Below are 17173 nucleotides of genomic sequence, written 5' to 3' on the forward strand. Positions count from 1 at the left end.
TTCTAGCTAGGGATGACTGCATTTAGGAATTCTTAACTTAAAAGGAAATAAAATACTTACTTAGACCCAAAACTCTACTCTGGTATATATGGAACCATTTATTGTGTATCATACTGTAGATGTTTGAAAACAAGGGGGATACAGGGGCAACCCCAGTGTGTGTGGTAGAACTTACAGTTCCTCCTCACCAGGATGGAAGTTTGCTGGATCATTTAGCCTTCCTGTGAAGGAGCTTCTGCAGTCGGGATGAAACCTCCCCTGGGTGCTGCTTTCCACTCCCCTTTTCCTTTGTGCCCCCAGTGCATCTCCCCAGCTGTCTTTTCTTAATATTTATTTATTTATTTGAAAGGTAGAGTTACAGAGAGCAAAGGCAGAGAGAGGTCTTCTATCCACTGGTTCACTCCCCATGGTCAGAGCTGTGCTGCTCCGAAACCAGGAGCCAGGAGCTTCTTCTGGGTCTCCCACATGGGTTCAGGGGCCAAGGACTTGGGTCATCTTCCACTGCTTTACCCACTATGCCACAGCACCCCTACCCCACGCCAGTTCTCATTACTTATCCATTGTTACTCTGTGGGAATGAGTCATTTCCTAAGATCAGAACTGGGCGTCTCATTGCAGAGCTGTCAAGCTTTTACTGTGCAGTGGTACAAAGCTCATCTTGATTTCTAACCGCCAGCTGTATTCTGTTCATGATATTTGCATTCATGGGACAGAGAGATGTAAATCCCCGTACACCTTAGTGGATAACTGCTATTCACATCCCTGTAAAGGGCTAGGGGTCCTAAAATGAGGTCCTTTGTCCATTTCGTGTCATGAAACCAAGAATAAAACCAGAGCAGAGCAGCAGCAGTACAAGGGTTATTCACTGGTCTAAGAATGGAGAAGCAGACACCTAGTTTGCCAAGCCACGTCTCAATCTTCTGAGAGCACAGGGTTCACAGATATAGAGAGCCACAGGAAAGCTGGGGGAGGAATAGCCAAGGATTGCTGGGAAAGCAACAGTGTGGTTCTTAGAATCAGGGAGCCGCCTTCTTCGTGTCCTTTCTTGGTCTCCTCTGCTGGTTGTCATGCTGACTGTCAATTGTCAGGTAGCTGGTGAGTGTCCTTTTCAGCATGGATATGATATTATAAAGAGGCTTGAAGTCTGCTTGGGTTCACATAGGCAGGCATCTTTGTGCCTCACCCATTCAAATCTGTTGGCCTAGGTAGGAATTGTGCCCATGAACCCTCCTGTTTTCAAAGAGAAACAACACGAGGGTAGAGGAAGAAACTTAACTAGGCTTGTGCGGGTACTGTCCTAGGTAACATAGCCTCACAAGCAGGGCTCTGACAAAATGCCTACTGTAATTGCCTATAGATGGATTTATTTCTCTGCCTGGCTTTAATGGGGCTTGGGGAACAGGAGACCAATCCAAGACTGAGTATCACTTAGGAGATCCTCTCTTCCCTCTTGCAAATTCTTTCTGCTTCCTAATGGTGATGGTTTCCTCTGTCAGACATACTTCTAGCTGCAGCATGTGTCTGTTGACTTGGTGGAGTTTGTTGTTAAACTATTTTAAGTCATGCTATGAATGATTCTTCTTGGTATCTCAGCCCTTGAGTGGGAAGAAAGGAGAGTCAAAAAACAATATCTCCATACTTCTCACATTTTTAAATGACATCATCCACTCTTTTTTTAAAAAAAATATTTATTTGATAAGTGGCAGAGGAGGGAAAGACCTTCAATCCACTGGTTCAGTCCCCAAATGCCTTCAACAGACAGGGCTGGACCAAACTAAAGCCAGGAGGCAAGAACTCCACCTAGGCCTCCTACATGGGTGGCATGTACATTATTAAGCATGCAGAGTACAATGCTGAGTCGTCGCCCAAGCATTGGAGCCATCTTCTATTGCCTTCCCAGGCACTTTAGGAGGGAGCTGGATTTGAAGTGGAACAACCTGTTCTTGAATCATCCCTCCCTCTCCTCTACTCTGAAGTCTTCTAACCTACTGTATTTCCTCTTCCTTCCCATTGTTCTTGGTTTTTATTTCTTTCCTATCTTTATTCATAGATTTCTTTTTTACTTTCTACATTTCCTTTCCATTCTATTTCTGCCCTCTAAGCATTTCAGAAAGCCAGAACAGCAGGCAGGCAAAGGGGAATGTGGTAAAGACCATAGGCAGACTTTGGCTGGGGAAAATACATTCGGTCCCTTTGTAAGAAATTTCTCCCTGTAGTATCTAGTCTAGAAGAACTGATCAGCATTAAATCATGATAACACTATTTACACAAACAAACAATCTTAGGGAGGCTAGTTTGACAGCAATACAGCCTAGAGTATAGAGAATAAACTTGGAATTCCAGGTTTTTTCCCCATTGTTAGACCATGCATCCCAGTTCTTAGATGGCAAAATGTTACTATCCTAAAATTAAGCATGTACCAATAATATATGCATCTTCCCAGAAGCATGAGAGTTCAGGTTTCCAGAGCACTCCTAGTGAAGTTTTTAGTCAGCTGTTAAAGGAAATTTTGTGTGACATCTTCTGAACCTACAAAAATGCTTTTGTCTTCAAATTCCTACTCAGATTTCCTGCTCCAACTGTGTTTGCATCCTCACTGTCTCATAAGATTCTGTGAGAAGAAAAAAGAAACAGAACTGCCTTCCTGCTTCAGGAAGTTGGGCCCAGACTTGTTTCTCAGGGTAATGGCAAGGCCAGTGTGTTAAGAAAACCCCTGTTGAGTAATTGTACCAGGAATTAGATTTAGGGCCAGCCTGGCTGAGGGCATAATTGTGACATTTAAAGGATAATCCCACAGTTAGTCACAAACTCCTTTATTTTCATTTAGGAAGAGAGTTGGGAAAGCTGCAAATAAGAGACAAGTTTCAAATAAGGAAAATTCCATTGTTTGATGGCATATTTCTGAGAGTGTAACTGTGAGGGGAGCAAGATAGAAATAATAACCATAAGGATGTACATTATTAAGTGTGCAGAGTGCAGTGCTGAATCGTCTCTGCTCTTACAGACTGTTTTTTAGAGTCATCAAAATACAGCTAAACCATGACCCACTTGTGAGAATTCCCCATGCCTTTTGCTGTTTCTCTCAATTCTTTACAATCCAATCATCAGTCTGACTGAGCTCAGCCTTGGAGTCTTCCCAGCCCAGCCACACAACATAAGAACAAAGAAGACTCCAGATGACCCCAGCACCTAACTGGCCAGTCACTCCCAGCCTTCATATCCTGCCAATGAAGCACCAGAATTTGTTGAGCAAAATCAAGCCATCCTTAGATTGGCCTGACCTGCAGAATCTGTGAGCCTAATAAAAACAGATATTTACACCATTGAATTTTGGGATAATTTGTTGCAAAGCAAGAATAAGAATCACTATCTTCATGAAGCCATGTTCTTTTTCTTAAATTTTTATTTATTTATTTTCACTATTAGAGAGGAAGGTAAAAAGAGAGAGAGAGAGAGAGAGAGAGAGAGATGCCATCCATCCACTGGTTCCCTCCCCAAATGCTCACAATAGCCAGGGCTGGGCCAAGTTGAAACCTCATACCAGGAACCCAGTTCAAGTCTCCCATGTGGCTGGCAGGGACCTAATTACTTGAGCCATCACTTGCTGTCTCCTAGAATGCACATTAACAGAAAGAAAGGTCAGAAGTGAATTTAGAATGCAAATCAGGCATTCTGAGATGCAGTGGAGGCATCCCAACCACTGAGCCAAATGCTCGCCCTCATCATCAAGCCTTGAAATTCTGAAATATTGTGAGAGTACTTCAAAAATTTCATGAAAAATGAAGTTAAGAGATAAGTTTATTTTGGATCAAAAAATTTCAAATCCATGCACAGTTTTTTTTTTTCAAAGATTTATTTTATTTATTTGAAAAACAGTTACAGAGAGAGGTAGAGCCAGAGAGGGAAAGAGAGAGCTCTTGCTTCCACTGGTTCACTCCCCAGATGGCCACAATGGCCAGAGCTGAGCTGATCCAAAGCCAGGAGCTTCTTCCGGGTCTCCCACATGGGTGCAGGGGCCCAAGCACTTGAGCCATCTTCTACTGCTTTCCCAGGCCATAGCAGAGTTGGATCAGAAGTGCAACAGCCGGGACTCAAACCGGTATCCATATAGGATGCTGGCATCACAGGCCAGGGCTTTAACCTGCTTCATCACAGTGCCAGCCCCAAAGTTATTTTATAATACATATTTTCTGTGAATTTTTAAAGGCCCCTCATACATGAGAACAATTTTAAAACACTATTCAAGGATGCAAGGTTAGCCTGGCAGTTAAGACACCAGATATGAGAACTGTGTCCTGTACTGGAGCACCTGCATGTGATACCTGGCTTCACACCTGTCTCTGGCTTCCTGCTACTGCAGACCCTGGGAGGCAGAGATGAGGGTTCAAGTAACTGGGCTCCTGCTATCCATCTAAGAGACTTTGATTGAGTTCCCAGCTCCTGGCTCCAGCCTGGCCCAGTTAAGGCTACTGTGGTGGGCATTTGAGGTATCGCTGGCTCTGCCTTTCAAATTATTTTGAAAACCCACGATTCAAACACTGAGTAGTCTGGTTTTATGTAGTTTTCTGGAGCATGTCAGATTCTATGCTTCCCAGGGCTGCATGGAGAAGCCTGAGCCTGCAGGCAGTGTCTTAGTAACCTTGGGCTCTTACAGTAGGGCCCCATGAGCAGGGAAGCTCATAAACAGCAGAAATGTATTTCTCAGAGCTCTGAAGGCTGAGAAGTCCAGAATGAAGGTGCACAAAGATTCTGGGACTGGTGGGGGCTCACTTGCTGCTTCCAGGTGGGGCTTCCACTGTGTCCTCACACGCTGAAAGGGCTGAGAGCACTGACTCTCTGGAGACCCTTTTATGAGGACCTTAATCCCACGAGAGCAGAGCCCTCATGATATGTTCACCTTCCAAAGTCCCGCCTCCAAATATCATCTCACTGGGGATTAAGGATCAACATGAGTCTTGAGGGGTCATACACATTTGCAGTGATCCCTGATAGGCCAACACCTCCATGACCTGCCGCACTGAGGGAGGTTTCTGGAAACATCGGTAGGCTCCGAGAACAGGACAGATTTTCTTTCCCTGTGTATCCACATGCTGATTCTCTACACCTTCCTATTCTTCCATAAAAGCATTTTACTGCCTTAAAGTTTTTGAAAACAAATACAATTCATTAGAAATTTCAGCAGACTTGTTTTGTAGAATCAAACTCCTTAGTGGCATAATACAACTGTGGGTGTATTTCTTCATTTCTGAGATTATTTAAAAGTATCACCTACACTGAACTCTGCTCCCGTTATTTCTCCTTTTATAACAACATGGTGTGGAATTAACTCTGCTAAAAGCATAATCTAAAATAGTGTACAGTATTAATGACTTTCAGATAATTTGGATCAGTTTGTTCTTTCCTATATTATAAACAGCCAGTAGATCTAAGGCAGGCAAATATTCAGACTTAAAAAAATCTGACCTGTTCCAGCTTGATCTTAGACAATGAATTTTATAACGTATACACTATTCCAACATCCTGGGTATAAAGAGCTGGGTAATATATGGGTACTATTCGGCTCTGAGCTGCTTGCTCCAGCTTCATACATCTCAGAAATTGCAAAATCAATGAGATAAATGCTACCCTGCTGCCCATCCCCCCCTCTCTGCATGACACCTACAGCACACTTGAGCTTATAGAGTGAGACGCTGTGACGATTGGAAAGGAAGCATTTCCTTCAGAACGTTAATATCATAGTTCCTTAGCCTCCTGAGTCACTTCCTCTTCCCACCCATGAGCAGCCTCTCTGCTGCTTCCACTCCAACTCTGCATCATCCCCCTTGTCCAGGGTATAATCATCCTGGCTTTTGTGGCTTGAGTTCTGACCCAAGCTGATTCTTGCGTGGATGCTCTCATCACTTCTCCTGCTGGGGGACCCTTCCCATCTCTCAGCCCTGCCTGCTCCCTCAGTCCCTGTCTCCGAGCAGGAAATAAATCACAATACTGTTTTCATGTTTTGTTCCCCACCATTTTTTATTTTTGAAAAATCCTGACTTATAGAAAAGTTGAAAAAATTTCACCAAACACACATACAGATTTGTGGGGAGCAACTCGGACTAGACTAAGTTACTGGAATTAACACTTATTCTGTGCATCTGCTCTCCCACAATATGGCGCTGAGAAGGGAGAAACAGCTTCTACACAGCTGCCTCCAGTTCAACCAATAAACTGTAGGACCTACTCTTGATTGGAGGAGAGCAGCATACTCGGCGTGTGGGTAGCAGAGTTGTGATTGGTGGAAGAGGACTATAAAGGAGGAGAGAGACGGCATGCACCAGGAACATCTAAGGGGAACATCTATCTGAAGGAACACCTGTGCAGCCCCCCCCCCACCCCCCCGCGGAAGTGGGGAATGTGGCAGGGGGAACCGCCCTTCCACGGAGGTGGAAGGGACAGTAGCCAACCCGGGAAGAACCAGCAGCAAACCCGGGGAGGGCCGAGCAGACAAAAGAACAGCGCAGGGTCCTGTGTCGTTCCTCCACGAAGAGGGGGAGCGACACAGATTTGCCAATTTTTTTGCTACATTTGCTACTATCTCTGTCTCTCTCTCTCTCTCTGTCTCTCTCTTTTTTTTTTTTTTTTTTTTTTTTTTTTTTTGCCAAGTTGCTTGTAATTTGGGCAAAGCCATGGGGCCTCTCACCCCTATTTGGACAAGTAACTGCTTGTAAAATGATATTTTTAACTATCATCTTTTTTTAAGTATTTATTCATTGGTTTAAAAGGCAGAGTGACAGAGAAATAAAGAGACAGACTTCCCAAATGCCAACAACAGCCAGAGCTGGGCCAGGTGGAAGCCAGGAGCCCAGAACTCCATCTGGATCTCCCATGTGGATGGCAAACAGCTTCTACCTTTTGAAGGCCTTCCTGGAACCCTTTCCTCCCACACAAAACAAATCCTTCTTTCAGGGCAGGCATTTAGCCTAGCAGATTAAATGCCAGTTAGGACACTGGGTCCCATATCAGAGTGCCTGGGTTCAGCTCCCCACTGTGCGCCTGACTCCAGCTTCTCACTATCATGCACCCTGGGAAGCAGCAGGTGATGCCTCAGCTTGGTGGGTTCCTGCCACCTACGTAATAGACCTGTGTTGAGTTCCCTGCTCTCAGCTTCAGCCCCAGTCCAACCCCAGCCATTGTCGACATTTGGAGAATGAACCAGCATATGGGAGCTTTATCTGTCTCTTTCTCTCTGTTTCTTGGTCTCTGAAATTTAAAAAAAAATTTTAAGTAGAAATTTATTTTATAAAAATCCTCACCTCTTCTTTTGAGCCTCCTCCTCTACGTTTCTCACATACGCATTTTTATCTTAGCACCTGTAACTCTTACTTGCATGGAGTTGTTTATACATCTCTGTCTTCTTAATCAGCTATAAACTCCTAAGGACAGGGTTTTCTTTTCTTTTTCTCTGTATCATCAGTATCTGGCATGTGGCACATGCTGATTAACTTAACAAACAAATGAATGGTGGAAGGAGGTTTGTCCTCTGGTTTTCCATCCCAGAACCCCCAAACCCCTCAGTCCTTTCATCATCTGTTGTGTGTGTTTTGACTATCCATCGGCTCCCTTTATCATTCTTCATGGCTGCTAAGCAACACTAGTATCACTCTCTTAGCCCAGCCCTGCCCCCACCACGCTGCTTGACCCTTCTCACATACACACACTCACAGAGCAATTATTCTGTCAATGTCCTTCTCCACACCTACACCTACCCTTTTGTTTTTAGCTCTTTCAAAGAAAGAAAGAACCTTTTTCCTTTGCTGATCAACACTTATATCTCTACTTGATAACATTTTGGTCCATGTAGCACAAATAGCCTTGAAGTCTAACCTGGACTTGAAGCTGCACCAGCCTCCCTTCTTCCAGAAAATGCAGATTATATTGTTCCAGAATATTCTATGATTATTTTCCCTTCCTTCACTCTCTATTTCTTTATGTCTTTCTTTCTTTCAGAGAGAGAACAAGAGAGATGCTACCTGCTGGTTCACTTTCAGTTGCCCACAACCACAGGGGCTAAACTACACCAAATCTGGGAGCTGAGACTTCTATCCAGGTTTCCCATGTTGGCAGGAATTCAGCTACTTGAGCTGCCACTTGCTGCCTGCCAGGGTGCATTAGCAGGAACATAGAGTCAGGAGCTAGAGCTAGGACCTGGACCAGGCACTCCTATGTGATAGCAGGCATCTTAACTGGTGTTTAGCTGCTAGACCAAACACCTGTCCCATTAGTTTTCGATAGCTTTTGTGAAATAACTCCTGGCATACAATAACCAGATAGCTTATATTAATACCCTTACTTGTTGAGTTTCCCAGAGCACATTGAGTTCTTTCAATCATTCTGCACCAGTGGGCATGTTGTCCCCTGCCCAGATGTGCTTTGTACTCCTGGAGCTGGAGAAATTCTGTACCTCCTTCATGAGCTTCTTCAAATGGTGTGTTCACTGTGAAGCATTTCTGTAGAATCACTGCTCCTCTTGGACATCCAAAGACAAACAGAATCCACCTGTGCCTGCTCCATACTCCCTTAACCTTCCATAAAGACCATTAGAAAATGTTCACTATGATGTCCTTGTACACATTTGTTAAGTGCTCCACACTGAAAGTTGTGGTATGTTGTGTTTTACATATCCTAACTTAACCACCAAGAACATGGAACAGTAGCTGAGAAATAATTCCTAAAAGTAAGAAGGGCATGGTTTCGGTATGTCCGTCCTTGCCTGTTAAGTGGTGTGACTGACTGAAGAACCCAGGTGAGGATTCCCAGGGAGCCCTGAGAAATTAGGAGCACCAGGCAGGCAAAGCAGGATGCAGGGAAAACGGCATTCAGCGAGAGCGCTGAATTGGTGACTCCTTCCTCGCAGGGCAAGCGTCCTTAAAATAAGTCTCAGATAGTGTTCTGTCCTGTGATGGGTACAAGAACAGTCTTTTAAAGGATAATTGTTAAGGAATTGAAGGTTAGGAAGCAAAAGGAATCTCCAGGGCCTCCTTTCCTGCACACATACTTCAGCTCTTTTAAATCTACTCGCCTCCCTCTCTCCTCAGTCCTCATTTTAAAAAGGCTGCTCTTAAACTCCAAGTCCAGGTTTCTGATGGGTACCTGCTCTTTCCTTCTGTTCTGGTAGTTACTAGACATTAGCCAACCCTATTTTTTTGTTGCAAGAAATATTTTTTGTAGTTGTGTTTTATAAGGACTTTTGTTTCCATTTAATTACTTTCAATAAGCACATTTCCTAAACCATGTTTACATTCTTGAGAAAACAATAGTGTTGTCAAGATGATAGCTTTGAATTTAGATTATATTTTGATAACAGAATATAGAAAAATATCTGTGTGTTGTTATTCCATTTTCAAAGAAATTGGTGGTGGTTTTTTTTCCTTCTAATTTAAACATTTCCCTGCAGTGTTGATAACTCAAAGAAAATCTCATTATACGTAATACATAAGAACCAGAAAATGATGCTGAATAGATTTGAAAAATGAAACAGAGTAGTTTAGGTAGATATGATAGTTGTTCTAAGAATTGTTGAAATACCTACCAATTTGCTTGTCACTGTGCTAGGCAGCACAAGGTGTATAAGAGAACTGTTAGCAATCAGCAGGAGCCCATGCCCTCAAAGGTATATATCAAATGTAAATACAGGTTAAATTATAAAATAATGTGCTACAGTGTTTGCTCCTATTGCCAAGTATATAAAGAGTATAGATGAGACCTTTAAGAAACAGCATAATGAGAAATATCTAAGGGCTGGGAAGGGAAACTTAAGTAGGAAAGCAGGTGGAAATTTGAATACTTAGGAGAACTTTGGGCAAAGGAAAAGTGATCATGACTCCAGCTTTTTGGAAGCACTGGGAATAAATCAGCCTGGTGTGAGTACGAGGGAATGGAACATATTTGGGGCCCAGAGATGGAAAGCTTAGGTTGGGAAAGTAAGGGATATGGGCATTGGAGATCCAAGTAGTCGGTGAGCAAATAAAAGCATGCCTTTTAATATCACAAAGGATGGATTGGAATGGGAAAACACTGTAGTCAGGAATAGCAGTTCGCAGGCTATTACGATATTTTAAGTTCAGAAACCCAGTAGTGGTAGCAATAAAATGGAATCGAAGAGATGTGAAAAAGCAGCTGTAAGACTGGGAAGCTGGATCAATAAAAGGGCAAACAAGAAGGAACTTGAATGACAGAGAGGAATATAGTACTAATGTTTACAGTGGGATGGGAATAAGGGCACTCTGCTTGTGAACACACACGGGTGCTTCTGTTTGTAAAAATAACTACTACTGTTGAGCATTCGCTGTGTGCCAAATAATCTGTTAATAATAATAGCAAACATTTACCTTGTTGGGACCACGTGCCAAACAGCATCCTAAAACCTTACCTGTGTGAATTCATAGATTTCTAACATCTCTATGTGATACGATTGTCACCTCTAGGTCTGATAATATCCCCGCATGATGTGCTCCTCATCATTTTCCATATGCAGGAATAAAGGCACCAAGTTAAGTTACTTGCCAAAGATCACAAAGAAGGCCAGAAGTCGAAGCCAGGCAGCCTGGCTACAGCGTCTGAACCCGTAACCGCTGCCCTGTACTACTGAGCTCTGGACGTGCCTTAGGACACCTCACGGCAGCAAAACCCGACACTGAGATAGGGACTTCCTGACTGTCTCCATTTTCCATGTCAGGAATGGGCCCATGGAAAGTGGAGTAGCGGCGGGAATGCTCCATGTTCTGCTGACCATAGGCCACAAAAGCTTATGAAACAAGGGAAAGCCGAAGTTACACAAAAGAATCGATCACATGGAGACAAAAACCCCCAAGACAGTGCGGATAGTGAGTAACGCAGTGCTAAATCCTGAGTTTTAGGAAAAATATGTCAATAATATTTTAATTAACTTGAAATGATTATATTATTGATGTGATTTATTCTATTACCAGGTGGTATTAAAACTTTTATTGGCTATCCCGAGTACAGGTATTAATGACATCAATGAAAACATTTGGACTGGGTTTTTGTTTTCCTAATCACATTCAGCTTCTCTTTCTGGTTCAATAATGATAATTATATAACATCAATATGAAAATTTCCTTCAGCTTGAAGTTCTCTCTTCTATTTTCCACTCAAGGCAACGTATTAATTATTATCATAATAATTCAGTGTGACATAATAAATATGTCCTAATAATACTTAATCATATTAATAATGTAAGTGGCCACAAGTAAATGATATTCAGAAATCTTGCTAAAATTTTAACTGATTGGTTGGTTTATCGAAAAGGCAAGGAATTCTTTCATATGAGAATTTTCTTGCAAGCTGACCCCTTCAGCTTCTGATGCCAGAGGCAGACAGATCCGTCATTTTCCTGGTAGCTGTCTGAAACACAAGGGCACCAGTTCTGTGAGTCTCCTCGGGACCTGAACAGCGTATACCCCATCCTGGCAACTCCTCTCCCACCCCCAGAGAAGTCCCCACTGTCCAGCTACCCACCTGAGCCACGTGTGTACACTTTCTCTTTACAGAAGCAGTGGGGAGCAGGAGGAGAGTAAATTATTTGCATGAGTAAAACCTGTACCCACTCACAAGAGACCTGAGGCTAAAAATCTGCTGTATGCTTTTCTTCTTTCGAAATAATATGAAGCTCAAGCATATATAATTATACAGGAACCACCAGGCTGTGAAGGATGAGAAAATATAGCACAATTATGTCTTCACAAACCTTGGCTGAAATCTGACAGAAATCAACATGAGCTGAGAACACTCTCCTTGCTCCCCTCTTCCCTCTCTAACTTGACCCCTGCCTTCAAATGGCTGTCTGCCGGAATCCACGCCTGGGGATGCTGCCTGCGTGCCTGTCACAGAACCACGGGGCCACTCCAGAAAGCACTTCGTGAGAGATGTCACGTTCAATCCAGGAATCAGGTTCGCAGGGGAAGCTCGTTGTTTTGATGCAGTGGGAACACTGTCAGCTTCGTAATCAAATAAAAGCCGCCCAGTCTATGGGGCAAGGCCTGCTGTGCTCCGGAACTTGCGGCAGGAAGGAAAAGGATGAGGGAGGGAACTGTCAGCTGCAGGTGGAAATGGGGCGAGAATTAGCACCAGCATAATTAGGAGAAGATAATGGAAAGAGGTAAAGGAGTTATGCTCCCAAACTAGCCTCCTGCCTACAGAAGGGGCCTTCTGCCGGTAGGAAGACTTGCAGGCATTCGGCGCAAAGGCCTCTGGGCTTTGCTTCCATTCCGTAGGACGTGCCCTCGAGCTGCACCTTCCGTACAGTGCTTTATCAAGCTTACTTTTCCTTTCTCTTGACTCCTCTGCTTCTCATCTCATTGACTCAAATCTAATTCGGTCTTTGCATCCTGTGTTTTGGGGCAGTTTCTTCTAACTTTGTCTCCACTTTGTAGATCTCCCTTCACCCTGTGCAGCCAATGGGACAGCTCTGTCTTAACACAAAGTCAGCGCTGACTGCTGGAGCCCCATCCTGGGTCAAGTGCTCCAGACACCCATTGGTTTGAGCCCATGCAAAGTGAAATACGGAAAATATGCTATTGCTAATAGAATCATTTCCAAATAAGAATGGTCTAGTTCAAAAATCTGTTTTAGGATAACGTTCAAATCTTTGACATGTCCTCAAGCCTGGCTTTCTGTAGCAGGGTGACAAGGCAGGTGATGGAAGGAATAAAGTACATTGTGGAAAAAGCACCTGTTTCCTCAGCCACCATATTTGTCATCAGAAGTCACTGAGGCCATGTTGAGCCATTGTAATTGATCTTGAATAAAGCACCGTCTTCAGAAACCTTGATTCATTTTGAAAACATCATCAACAAGCTATTGTTTGATTAACAGGACAACCTGAAATTTCCGCCGAGTAAATCACTTTTTCCCTTTTGCCAACACCTGGACTGCCTTTGCTTTCTCTTCCTCTGTTTGCAGCCGTTGTGGTTGGAGGGGTGAGGGTTCTGCTCATCACTGCTCAGGATCACTTAAATTGGGCTTTGCCTTTTAGACCAGAATGCTAAAGTACATCTTCAGAAGCAGCATCGTCTAGCCAAAAGCAAGCTCAGGGAGGAGGGATGGCAGCAGGATAAGGCTGAGGCTTTTGCAGTCTCAGAAGGAATCCTGTGCATAAGGATTAAGGTGGAGCTAATTATAGGAGCAAACTGTGGAAGAGGCCGTGTTTTGCAGCTGCCCCTCTACTGAGGCTTCAGGGTGCTTCTGAGTAGCTTCCCCAGCAGAAGCAGGAATTCCTGCCAATGGAGGGGTTAGTAAACAATGAGTGCCTGCCAAATTCCAGGTCTCTGGGAAGACCTCCTGGCTCAGTGACCAAAGTGAAAACTAATGGTGACCTTCCATGTGAGCAGATAAAGCAGACTTAAGTTGCATGACAGCACAACCACAAGGCAAGATTCAGAGCAGGACTAAGAGGTGTCTAATCAAAGAGTGACCATGGTTTTATAAAGCCACATAAAAATGTTTCTTACAGAGGCCGGTGCTATGGTATAGCGGGTTAAACCACCACCTGCAGTGCTGACATCCCATATGGGCACCAGTTTAAGGCTTTGGTGCTCCACTTCCCTGCTAGTGTGCCTGGGAAAAGTAATGGAAGATGGCCCATGTCCCTGGGACCCTGCCACCCAAGGCAGAGACCCAGATAAAGCTCCTGGCTCTTGGCTCCTGGCTTCAGCCTGGCCCAGCCCTGGTTGCTATGGCCACTTGGGGAGTGAATTAGTGGACAGAAGATCTCTCCCTCTCTCTCTCTCTCTGTAACTCTGCCTTTCAAATCAATAAAAACAAAGTTTCTTGGGTTACAGACTGCTACTACCAACAGTACTGGTTCCTTATTAGCATGTATAACTTCAGTTGATTTAATTCTTTAATTTTCTGGTGCTTTTCCTTCCCATGGTTGCAGGTAGAATTCATATACTGAAACCTTAGCCCACAGTAACTCAGAATGTGACCATACTTGGAGATAAAGCTTTTAGAGAGATAGTTAAGTTAAATGAGGCAGTTAGGATGGGCCCCAGTCCACTCTGATGTATGCCCTTACAAGAACAGGAAATCTGGGTGCATGAGAAGACACCAGGAATGCTCATAAACATAGGAAAGAACATGTAAGGCCACATAGAGTAGGTGACCATCTGCTGGACAAGAGGTGGGGAGACCATCAAAGAAAGCAACCTGCCGACACCTTGCTCTTGGACTTCAGCCTCCAAAACTGTGAGGATAGAAATTTCTGTTTAAGCCACTCAGACTGTAGCATTTTTAGGGTAGCCTTAGTAAACTAATATATCCCCCTTCTTAAGAGGCATTGATATCAGTTAGTACTACATTTTACTGTATGTAAGGAAATAACCAAATAGAACGACTACTACAGAAGATTGACATGTATGTTGCATGGAAGTTCCGTGACCATCAGGGCTCAGCCTGTCCAGTTCTGTTTCATCCCAGCATTGGCTTCCGTGAGGGTCCTGGGCTTATTAGCTCTCAAGCCATTCTTGAGCCTTTCCCTGATCTACCTTGCACTGCAAGAAGGCTGGTCTCTGTTGCTTGCATTTTCCTGGCTTCTGAGATCACTGACTTACCACTGAGTGTAGTCAAGTTACTCAGAGCTTGGAGGACAGGAAAATGGGAGAAGAAGCCTTTCTGCCTTGGTCTGCTCCCTGGCTGCAACTGTATCTGTCTGAGGCTCTAGCTCCAGCAGCACAGGCCTCCCGTGTTAACATTTTCTCTACGGTGACTGCACTAGGAGGAATTCAACAGTGCTTCTTTCCTTTGCCTTCCTTCTTGCCGCTGGTCATGGCTACCTACTATTGCTGATGTCTGGCTTTCCTCCTCTTTCTGTTAGGCCTCTGAACTCTTCTAATACCTATGTAATGAGTTTCCTGTTCTAAGTTCAATTGGTGTTAAATACAATTCCTGGGTAGACATGGCCTGATGCAAATTCTATTTTTTAAATTTATTTCAGGGGCCAGCACTGTGGCATAGTGGATAAAGCTGCCACCTACAGTGCTGGCATCCCATATGGGCACAGGTTCAAATCCCAGCTGCTCCATGGCTGATCCAGCTCTCTGCTGTAGCCTGGGAAAGTGGAAGATGGACCAAGTCCTTGGGTCCCTGCACCCACATGGGAGACCCAGAATAAACTCCTGGCTCCTGGTTTCGGCCTGGCCCAGCCCAAGTCATTGTGGCCAATTGGGGAGTGAACCAACGGGTAAAAGATCTCTGTCTCTCACTCTCTGCCTCTGCCTATTTGTAACTCTGCCTTTCAAATTAATAAATAAGTCTTTGAAAAAAAGAAAGAAAAAAAGAGGCATTTTAAATTTATTTGAGAAGCAGAGAAACTGATGGATAGAGAGAGCTTCCATCTACTGGTTCACTTCCCAGTTTCCACCAACAGCTGAAGCTGAGCCAAGCCAATGCAAGGAATCAGGAGCTGAATCTGGGTTTCCCACGTATGTGACAAGAACCCAACTGCCTGAGTCATTACCACTACCCTTGAGGGCACACATTAGCTGGAAGCTGCAATTGGAAGCAAAGCAGGGACTTGAACCCAAGCACTCCAATATGGGCTGTGGGTATCCCAAGGGACATCTTAACTGGTGTGCAAAACACCTACTTCCTGATAGAACTCTCCTAGTGGTCCCCTCATTGCCCAAGCTAGCTGCTGGAGCTCCTCCCATCATGTCTACTTCTTGGAAAGAAGAAGGAAAGTGAAGTTGAAATAAAAAAGCCATGCCTCTTGGCTAACTCAGTTTCTTTTAACAACCTTTCAGGAAACCACACACATTTTTGCGTTCACTTCATTGGCCAACATTTAGTCACAAGCCTACTCATAACAGCAGAAGAGTCAAGTTTCCCATAAAGGCAAGAGGTGGGAAGTTACAATTTAATACAATTTTAGGAATTCTGGCTTCCAGTCAAGATCAAGTTATGACTCACTTTCAAATTTGTGCAACAGTGGACGTCAGAGTACTAATAAGAATACCTTGCTACTCCCTTTCCGAGTAAATAGCTTATTCAAAAACATAATAGCATGGAATCTGAGAGCCGGTGTACTGATCAGGTTACAGATTGTTACAAAACAAACCGTCCCCATGCATACCTTGAAATAAATCATCTTCATCTCTCCCAGTCCTGTGAGTGGGTTGCACTGAGAAGAGGAATTCTCCCCTGGGATGTCTCATGGATCGTAGATGGTTGCTGAGGTTAACTCCTCTGAAAGCCAAGATGAACTGGATGACTGGGCTTCTTTCTGTTTCTATGAGAGTGCCCGAGACATGGTAATTTATAAAAAAGGAAGTTGATTTAGGTTCTCACTGGTCACAGTTCTAGAGGCTAGGAAGTCCAAGTTTAGACAGCAACATCAGGGGAGGGTATTGTGTTGCATCCTAGCATGACAGAAAAGCAGAAGGGTAGGTGAATGCCTGTGAAAGTGAGAAAAGGGGGCCAAAGTCCTGCTAGCTATCCCTTCCCACAAAAAATGCAGTATTCAATTCATATGGTCTCTGCCCCCATGACCCACACAGTTCCCGCTAGGCCCCACCTCCCACCAGTCCTGCACCCAGGAATCAAGGTTCCAACACATGAATTTTGGAGCACTCCCTCAAATCAACATCCAAGAAAATACCCACTCTGGGAATAGATGCTGGTCTGGGGCTAAGTGCTCAGAGGGGGCTGCTTATTTTATTGCCTGTACATGGCCTCTCAGTGTGGCTCAAGTTTTCCCCAGGGCTTGGGCTCCAAGAGACAGCATTCCAAGTGATCCAAGCAGAAGCTGCTAAGACCTCTCAGTGCCTAGCCTTCCAATTTTCTAATGTCACTTTAGCCACTTAGTATTCAAGCAGATTCAAAGAAATAGGAATTAGCTTCTATCTCTAAATGTGAGGGTGGTGATATCACATTCCAGACAAACAGGTAGAAGGTGAGATGGTGTAACAAACATATTTGAAAAATACAATTATCCATCACTACGAAGAACCAGCAGATCGCCAGTCCATTCCTGTGGGATATTGTTTTAGCTGCTTTCTCTTCTGGAGTCCCAAGTTCTCCTGGTGTTAAATGAGATAATTGAACAAGATACTCTTTTTAACAGTTGATTCACACTAAAAAAAACTCAGTATCTGGCTCCTTGTGAATGATATCT

General features: G+C 43.9%; 1 protein-coding gene across 2 annotated transcripts in view; it reads left to right on the forward strand.

The window, feature by feature from the left end:
• The window catches only part of SEMA6D (semaphorin 6D), a 666912-nt gene that overhangs the window by 545625 nt on the left and 104114 nt on the right, over nt 1-17173 (forward strand). The window lies entirely within an intron of this gene.

The sequence above is a fragment of the Oryctolagus cuniculus genome, chromosome 12, assembly GCF_964237555.1.
Source record: "Oryctolagus cuniculus chromosome 12, mOryCun1.1, whole genome shotgun sequence".
In the NCBI taxonomy this organism is placed as follows: domain Eukaryota; kingdom Metazoa; phylum Chordata; class Mammalia; order Lagomorpha; family Leporidae; genus Oryctolagus; species Oryctolagus cuniculus.